Source organism: Populus euphratica, unplaced genomic scaffold (genome assembly GCF_000495115.2).
Source record: "Populus euphratica unplaced genomic scaffold, PopEup_1.0 scaffold147.1, whole genome shotgun sequence".
NCBI lineage: Eukaryota > Viridiplantae > Streptophyta > Magnoliopsida > Malpighiales > Salicaceae > Populus > Populus euphratica.
In genome coordinates, this window is record NW_011500032.1 from 511969 (window position 1) to 522697 (window position 10729).

The window sequence follows — 10729 nt, forward strand, 5'->3', positions numbered from 1 at the left end:
GTTATTATTGTTGTTGTATTATTGTTATTTATAATTTGTACAATTAACCTCCCTATGGTTCGACCCCGGTCTTGCCGGGTTATTTATTACTTTGACACTCCTGCACTTGGGAGAAGACATCAATCTTTTAGTCGTGTCAAGTTTTTGGCACCATTGCCGGGGAGGTAAGTTTTGTATAAATTATAATATTTATTTTATTTTCTCTTTTCACTTTTCTTGTATATAACTTTGTTTCTTTTCTCTTGTTTCTTCTGCTTTTGTTTTCTTCTTCCTTTTATTCTATTCCTACACGTGCATGAGAGTGTGGTCACGTACATCAAGTGGTAGACTTTGTAGGGTATCCTCATCATTTTCAGAAAATATGGCTGAAAAAGATAATCAATCACTTCATAATGAGAATAATGAGAATAACCGTGCTAGAACACTTAGAGACCACATGCATCCCACAAGAACAAGTGCACCATCATGCATAGTTTTTCCTCCCGATGCATCTCATTTTAATTTTAAACCAGGTATTATTCAACTTTTACCTTCTTTTCATGGCTTAGAATTGGAAAATCCATAGTTGCATTTAAGGGAATTTGAGGAGGTCTGCAATACGTATAATAAGTTAAATTGTAGCATGAACACCATCAGATTAAAGCTTTTTCCTTTTTCATTAAAAGATAAAGTTAAAACATGGCTACAAAATTTAAGACCAGGATCCATTTATGCTTGGGATGAAATGCAACAATAATATTTAAAGAAGTTTTTCCCATCTCATTGAACAAACTCTTTCAAAAGACAAATCACCACTTTCACTCAAAAACCAGGAGAAACATTTTATCAACGTTGGGATAGGTATCGAGACTTGCTTAGTACTTGCCCTCATCATGGTTTTGAAACATGGAGATTGGTTTCACATTTCTATGAAGGGTTAACACCTAAAGATAGGCAAATGATTGAATTGATGTGCAATGGAACTTTTGAAGATAAAGACCCTGATGAAGCAATGGAGTACTTAGACTTGTTAGCTGAAAATGCTCAAAATTAGGACACCGCGGGTACTTATGAGGCACCGAGTAAAACTCAACCTCATACATCTAGTGGAGGTATGTACAACCTTAGGGAAGATCATGACCTTCAAGCCAAGTTTCCATCCTTAGCTAGAAAAGTTGAGGCACTAGAATTGAAAAAGAGTGGTTAATTAAAATCTGTTGAAAACATTGAGTGTCAAATCTGTGAAACAAATGAACACTCAACCAATGATTATCCAACCTTGCCTTCTTTTAAGGAATGTCTCCATAAACAAGCCCATGCTTTAAACAGTTTCCAAAGGGCCAACCACAACCTATACTCACAAACATACAACCCTAGTTGGAGAAATCATCCAAATTTTAATTGGAAGAGTGAGAACAACAATGCACAAACTTCACAACCACCGTTTCAAGCACACCATAATTTCTGAAATTCTCATGGATATGCACCTCCTTATGCTCCACCTCCTAGAAGAAATCTTGAGGAAACATTTCATGCATTCATTAAAAAGCAAAAGACAATCAATACTCAACTTGCTCAAAACATGACAGATTTTAAAGATACTCTTGCAAAATTAACATCTGCTCTCAGTTTCCAAGAGAAAGGTAAGTTTCCATCTCAACCACAACAAAATCCCATGGGGCAATACAATGCAAATGTAAGTAGTTCCGGAAGCCAACATATGGATCAAGTCAAATCAGTCACTACTCTGCGCAGTGGTAAGGTTATTGAAAAACCCTCTCTTGAACCTTATGAGAAAGATGATGAGTCAATCTCTGAGGGTAAGAAAGGGGTTGAATTTGAAAATTGCAAAGAAAAGACTGATTCTCCGTCAGCACTTCCATTTCCTCAAGCCATGACTAAACAAAGAAAAGTCAATCACAACTCTGAAATTTTTGAAATTTTCAAACAGGTAAGGATCAATATACCTTTGCTGGATGCAATTAAACAAGTTCCTTCCTATGCTAAATTTTTGAAAGATCTATGCGTTGTGAAGAGGAAACTGAATGTGAAAAGGAAAGCCTTTCTAGCCGAACAAATAAGTGCTATTCTTCAAAACAATAATGCTTTGAAATATAAAGACCCTGGTTGTCCTATAATTTCTTTCTTTATTGGAGAACAAAAAATTGAAAGAGCCTTAATTGATCTCAGTGCTAGTGTGAATTTACTTCCATATTCAGTTTTTTAGAGTCTCAATCTAGGTGAGTTAAAACCAACTTCTATATCTCTTTTACTTGCCGATAGATCTGTAAAAATGCCTAGAGGCATAATTAAAGATGTGCTAGTACAAGTCGATAAATTCATTTATCCTGTGGATTTTATTGTCTTGGACACAAAACCTGTTGAAGCATGTAATTCATTTCCTATTATTTTAGGACGTCCGTTTCTGACAACCTCTAACGCATTGATTAATTGTAGGAATGGACTGATGAAGCTATCATTTGGAAACATGGCATTGGAGATGAATATTTTCAACATTTGCAAGCAACCTAGAGATGATAATGATTTATAAGAAGTAGATCATATTGACGAATTAGTTTATTATCAACTTGAATATGCTTTAACTAAAAATGAGTTAGATGAATCTGAAGATTTGCAAATGATTTATTATAAGGAAGAAATCACGGATGAAACAAACACCGAAAATGTTGATGTGAAGTTTTTATCAACAGTGACAACAGATTCGACATTTGACATCACACCAATCGATGATTACTTTCCTAATGAATCCTTACTTTCTCTTAGTCCAATGCCTTGGTATGATAAAAATATCAATTTTCTTGCTTTAGAAGATTTGCCAGCTGATTGGAGTACCCAAGACAAAGAAAAGTTTTTGAACGAAGTGAAGAACTTTTATTGTGATGACCCTAACTTATTCAAATATTATCCTGATCAAATATTTCAAAGATTCATTCCCGACAATTAGGTAAGTAGTGTCATTAAACTTTGTCAAAAGAGACAACTACAAAAATCTTTCAAAATGGATTTTATTGGCTCACCATGTTCAAGGACACGCATGCATTCTACAAAACTTGTGAAACTTGTCAAAAAGTTAACACTGGTCAAAAAGTTTTGTTCTATAATTCTCAACTCTATTCATTCCCTAGAGACCTAAGATCAAGATGGAGCAATCCTTATGGGGCCTGTGATATTGAGAATTCAATGAATGACAATGTTTTTAAGGAAAATGAACATCGTTTAAAAGCTTACTTTGATAATTTTCCCAGTGAAAATGAATCAATTGGTTTGAACGATCTTGTAGATAAAGGTTGATTATTTTGTTTTTCTCATGTTGTTTTTGTGTTTTTTTTTAGTGATTTTTGCTAGTTTCTCTTACCCCGATCAAATGGCAGACAACGATACTTCGTGACTTAAGTTGGTTCTTTCAATTTCCTATAATAACTGATATCTGTGTATATATTTGTGCAATTCTATGAATCTCTCTTCCAATTCTCACTTGAAAATGGACACTAATCTTGAAAAATTGAAAAAGTATTTTCCCGCTCTGCCTCAGAATGTGATTACAAAATTTTACCGTGCTAGATGTGCAAGATTGAGGTTATTAATTAATCATGGAATTCCTGAAGATATTCATTGGTTGATTGAAGCAAAGGTCCAATTATCAGGTGAGTCCCCTAACTCCTTTATTTCACACATGCCTAGAACAAGTAAAAGCACTTTTTGCAAAGACACGTCGTGCAAAACTACCGAAAGTCTGTCATTGATGTGCCAGATGGACTTGTAATGCACAATGTCGTTCTTTAGGAATGATATCTATAAACCGTGAAGATAAAATACAATTCATTAAAGATGGCCTGAGTAAGGAGTCTTTAGATAATCTTCTATTAACTCTTGAGACGCATCCTAGTGGAGATATACATCCTGCAATTCATGATTTATGGCCCCACTTTCATAAAGAACATGATCGACTTAGTCTTGGGAATCTGACTAAAAAAGACCCTGTTTGCCAGTTTTTAAGAAAATTAGATGGAAACCTATCCCCGACCCATAGAAAGCGTTTAAGCCGTTTTTGGACGTAAAACCAAGGGAAGATGCGAGCCACAATCATAACTACCTGTATATACACATGCTTTTTCAAAAGTAAATAAAAAAAAGAAAAGAGAGAGATAGTGTGTGAGACTCTAGCTGGCCTACATATATGTGGTATGATTGCCTTTCTAATTTCTCGTCTATAAAATCCTCTCTTCCTTCCTTTCATTTCTACTCAACCCATATATTTAACAAATACAGAAGTGTGTAGAAATGGCAAGTTCCTCAGGTCATCATATAAGAAATATTTGTGTTTTCGATGGATCTAGTCCTGGGAAAGAAAAGGAGTTTTTAGAATCAGCAAATCATCTTGGTCAAGTGCTAGCTGAGAGAAAGATTCATTTAATGTATGGGGGAGGCAGTCTTGGGCTAATGGGAGGTGTGTCAATAGCTATATTTTTAGGAGGTAGCTAAGTTTTGGGGGTCGTCCCCGAAGCTTTAGCACAAGGGGACATCATTGGAAAAACAATTGGAGAGGAACTTCAGATCTCCACAATATCGGCTCGAATGAATGAAATGTTTAACCATGTTGATGCCTTCATTGCCTTACCAGGTGGTCTAGGCACATTGGAAGAGATCTTTCGTATTTCCTCTTGAGCCCAACTGCACATTCCTATGTCGGTATCATATCAATAAATTTGAATAAAAACAATTTATTTGTGACTTATGATATCACAATTTAATAACCTTTTAAAACATTCTATAATAACCAACTTTAAATTAACTGGAAGTTAAACCCTTTACAAATCTCATTACTATAGGTCTTTTTAGTCTCGCCGTATTGTTTAGTATGAAAAACTTATTCATTGATGGAATACTTTATATAACATTGGACCTTTCTTTCGATACCTGAAAGATAAGGATTTCAATTTATTAGCATTGACTCCCATGTTGAATACCTTGTTAAAGTTAACAATCATTTATTGGTCAAAGAAAAGACATATCTAAATCTAAACTTAGGATTGATGAATTATTAAATACTTACATATGTTTTAAAGGACGTGACAAATTATTTGTCTTGTAATTTGAAAATTTAAGATTCATTAGCATTTGAATTTTGAGATAAAAATAATTGATAATATAGCTTATAAAGCGCAACCCTTTAAAGATAATCTGCTTAGACAACTCTTCTTTTGAATCTAGATATATTCAAGAATAATCATCGATTATTTATGAAACTTGTATAGAATATTGATGACAACATTTATTAATAATGTAACTATCAATTCCAAATTTGACTTTTTATTAAAAATGAATTCACAATCCAATAACTAATTATGAATTCTATACAAATTCCATTTTCTGTCAAAACATGAACTAAACAATAAAATTACCAAAACAACAATTGGTACCCAACTAATTATCCATTATTTATTCAATTTAGACTTATTCAATCTAAATTAATACATTTTAATTATTATCATTAAAAAATCAATTTTCTCTAAATTTTCAACTTAACAATGAAATTGACAAAATGTAATTAGTACCCATTAAATTACCTATTATTTCTTCAATTATAATACATCTAAAATACAAAATCAAACTCAATTGCATGAAATGAAAAATAAAATCAATTTCTTCCAAATTTTAAATAAACCCTAACATACAAATTATGCATTAATACAACAAAATTATTTAGAAAAAAACTTGTAAAACATTTAATTATATAAGAAAACAAAAAAATACTACAAAAAAATTTAAATAAATGAACTTAAAACATAAATGAGTTACAAAAAAAAATATACTTGTTTACTAATTTGATGGTGCAAAACTTCCCAAAACATGAAACCAAGAGATGAAAGCTAACACTATCAACAAATGTTGGGCGACATCAGTATCTTGGGTGGTTGGATTGGTAAGAGAGCTATGGAGATTTTAAGAGGTTTAAAAAGGGTGGCTGTTGTGATGTTTTTTAGGAAATGAAGATGAAAAAATGGGGGGAAGAGAGAATTTTCAGATTTTAATTCATTTAAAAACACCGATGACAATCCAATTGATGATTTCATCGACATTATGACATGTTAAATTCCTGATGGAATTGTCAATGGAATTTTAATTAATTTTTTTATTTTTTTGCTATTTTCATCAAAAATTATTAATGAAAACTTTTCTTTGAAAATTACAAATGGAATATTTTTGTTGGTGTTTTTATTGTTATTTATCAATTTTCAAGTAGTGCAAGTAGCTGTGACATGATCTACGATCAAGTTTAATTATTTTTTAATTTATTTTTAATATTAATATATTAAAAAATTAATATTAAAAAATTATTTTTTTTAGAACTACAATGATACCAAAATAACAATAACTATAGTAGTTATTGTAGCAATGGATGTTCCCAACCCAACCACCATTTTGGGATTGATGAGAGGGTTTTAACCAGCTTCACCTGCAAGGAAAAACAAAACTACATTTGAGGAAGTCGTAGGTGGAGAGAAGTGCCACAAAGATGCAGCATATTTGTCAAATTAAGCCTATCATTACTGGCAGTAGATTTTATTTATTTTGTTATTTTTTATTTTTTTGAAGAAATGAACTAAGAGGTGGTAGTTTAACAAATCACCAAAAATCAAAATGCAATTGTTTCTTTGTGAAGCTAAGCTTTGCTGCAAGAATAGCATTCATATCCAGCAAACTAAGGACACCAGCAAAAAGCCATGATGTTTAGCCTATATATATATCTGGCTCAATAATTTAGACAAAAATGTATAACATCGAACTAAATTTGAACCACGTGTAACATCTTTATCTAGCAGGACCTCCGCCTTGGAGGTGGAAGGGCGACGGGGTCCGGTCACAAAACCTTACTTAAAGGGGAATAAACCCCTAGGCATATCCTTCTCACGGATGAGGCACTTGATTTAGGATTTAGGATATGGCCCATATAATAAATTAATCAAAGTCTAAATTAGGATCCACACGACCAGGAAATCTTGATGTGGATTATTAGTTCATGATAATGATAGCAGAGCCTAATGTTTATAACATGGCAATCTCATCCATATGAAGAAAATTAAAAAAATAAATAAAAATACACCACCTTTGCCGAATTTAGTAGAGATGGGGCTCATTCTTTTTTATACTTCGGCAATGAAGCTTCCAAATCAGCCAAGTAGGAGATCTCTACAGTATAAAATCGGCCGAATTTTTTCTTCTTCTCACTTACGAGAATTCTAAAAGAATCTTTAAAAACAAATATAAAGTATAATGCTAAATATCCATAAAAATAAATCATAGTGAATTCTTTTATCATTCAAAAATCTCAATTTAGTAATCAATTTCAAAATTTTCAAAAATCTCCTTTTGAACGAGAGCATTATTATTTGATTTAATTTCTTATTATGTAAATCATTGACATAATTTTAAAATAGTTGACAGTTTTTGGAACATTGTATGTTTAAAATACTCCAATCTATATTTTTTTTTTGTTGTTGTAAAATTCATGTGTAAAGTTATTTGCAAACTTGCAAATATTACTAGTATTCTTTTTGACAATCACTAATTAACATATATTACTATATGATATATGCTATCAGGATTTATTTACAAACATGAAGCATCACCAATATCCTTTAAAGTATTAGTATAAGGTGATTTATTTCTAAAATTTCTTTGCAATAATAAATCATTCATAAAGAAAATGAGAAGATAAACATTAAGATTCATTCATATCCTAAAGAACTCACCTCAATCACCATCATCCTTGATTTGGATCCAAGAAAGAGATTAGCCAACCATGATTATATATAAGAACACTTCAATAAACATGAAATAACTTGAATCAAATTGAAATAATAAGTTTTACAAACTAAAGAACCAAAATCTATAAAGAAGAACACAACACAATTTCAGAAAAAATTCGGACACAAATCTGACTCTAACTTTGGACAGCAATTTGACTCTCTTAAAAACCTCCCCTCGAGATGTCTATTAGAGACATATTTATAGGAAATTCTGTCACCTTTCCAGATCATTAAAGAACAGCTTATTTGGACACCTTAGTCAAAAGTTATGGGCAAAACACCGAAATGTATTTTGAAAAATCAAATCAGGACAGCTTTGCAACCACTTTGGTGCACGTTTTTCTTCCTCATTTATGAGCTGTCTCTTTCTTCTTTTTAACCCAAAATAATGTAAAAATGTCCCCTCTAGCTTTCCATCCATGTGCTTGCCTTCTTGGATCAATGGATTACCCAAAATAAATCAATTGTTGTTGTGTAGACATGTAAGATCATGGATTGTGTTTGGGCTGATTATTTGTTGTGTGGACATGTAAGATCATGGATTGTGTTTGGGTTGATTTGAAGGTTGATTTGGGGCTGAATTTAAACATCAAATAAGTATACAAATGTACCTATTATTTGGGCTAATATTGACATTGAAACCTTGAGTGTTTAATGGTTGAAGTTTGCACACAACATAAGGCAAGTTTGGGCTTGAAATAGATCATATGATATTCTTTTCTCGAATTGGAATAGAATTGATTTTTGGGATAAATTTGGAGCACTTATTTGAACCAAGATTTGCTTCAATCTTCAACTAAATATCTCTTCAATTCTTTGTTTTGAATTCCGACATTGAATTTTCTGAATTAATTCATTTAAGCTCCAAAAACCTATCGAAATATTAAAACAAACTTCATTACTAAAAAGTACATCAATTATTATAAAAAAAAACCAAATAAAAACAATAAATACATATGTAAAATAAGAGACTTAATGACACTTTTGATACACAATCATACTGCTAACTATAAAAGCATATAGGATTGGCTGACGCCAAATTTAGCATGCCAGGGCTTGACATACTGCCAAATACAATTGCATTTAGATTTGGCTAGTGTCAGACCGAGTATATTGGGTGTTTGACACATTGTTAAGCCCCCATTCAGGGCATGTTACTTCCATTACGCGTGACCAAGGGAGGAGGGTCGTTAAAAAACTTATTTTGACTTGTCAAAATAAGTTTATCACAAATCAATAACACATGGGATAGTAAACGCACTTGGGTCCTTTTGCTTCAAAGGCATATTCTTTTGAACAACAGCAGATACAACTTCACCCATACTTACCATTTCATGACCTTTAAATTTGAAAGCTCTCTTGGTAGTGCACAACTCCTTCAAAAATTTAGCATACTTGGGAATTTGCTTGATAGCATCAAGCAAAGGAATGTTGAGTTCTACTTTTTTGAAAACCTCTGAAATCTCTTTTTCTTTGTCCTCTTTCTTTGACCTAGAAGAACTCACAGGAAAGGGTGGAATTGCTTTAAAACTGGAATTCATTGAGTGAGGAGTTACCTTTGGAGTGTTGGTCGATGTTTTAGTTTGTGAAGAAGGATGATTTTCCTTCTTTGTACTCAATTCAGTTTCTATCTCTTCTTCTTCCTCCATCTCAATTTGTTTTGACCTTTTCTCTTCAAGTTCTTTCCCACTTCTCAGCATGATCGCACTAACATTCTCTTTTGGATTCACTGCTTGGGAGGGCAATTTTCCATTCATTTGTGCCTCCAATTTCCCTCCACTTGAAGCTACTTACCCCATTTGCTTCTCCAAGTTGTGAATACTTGACCTTGTTTCTTATTGAAAAGACATGACATTTTGTTGCAAGGTAACAGTATTAGAAGCCAAAGTTTTCATCATCTCACGAAGATCATCATTGGATGACGACCCCGTAACATTGGAGTTTGTGAATGGAGGGGGTTGTCTTGCTTGATAATTCTGTTGGGGCTGAAATCCATGGGGATGAAATTGTCGGCCTTGATTGCCTTGTTGGGATGGGTTGTCATAATGTAAGTTGTGATGATCTCTCCATCCGGGATTGTACATGTTGGAAAAGGGATCATATTTACGCTGGGGCTGTCCGTTGAATGCTCCATCAATTGCATGAGCTTGTTCAATGTAATCTTCTTGCATTGTTGGACACATATCCGAAGCATGTCTTTGTAAGGAGCATATGCTACAAAGTTTCACGTGCTGCACATTTCCACAAGCCAAAGAACGCACAAGAGAAGTAAGATCATTAACTTTATTTTCAAGGTTAGAAATACTTACCTCATTTACTCATTTGTTGGAGAAGTCTCCACGAGTGCCAAACTATTTTGAGTTAGCTGCCATGTTTGAGATCAATTGGCGTGCAGCCTCGGGTGTCTTATCCACCAATGCGCCTCCACTTGCAGCATCAATGATACTACGGTCAGTAGGCATCAATCCTTCATAGAAATATTGAATGAGCAGTTGATCGGGTATTTGATGATGAGGGCATTAAATGCATAGTTGCTCAAATCTTTCCCAATACTCGGAGAGTGTCTCTCCATGAGATTGCCGAATCCCACATATTTCTTTTCTTATGTTGGCAACTCGAGATGCTGAGAAATACTTCTCAAGGAAAATCTTTTTCATGGCATTCCACGTTCCAATAGATCCTGGGAGAATAGAGAAAAGCCATGCCTTTGCTACCCCTTTTAAAGAGAAAGGGAAAGCTTTCAACTTAACTTGTTCTTCATCAACTCCATTCGGTTTCATGCCAGCACGAACCATATGGAACTCCTTGAGATGAGTATAAGGATCTTCTCCTGCAAGACCATTAAATGTTGGTAACAAATGTATAAAACCAGATTTTAGCTCAAAGTTTACATTATTGTCAATGTTTATGCATAGTGG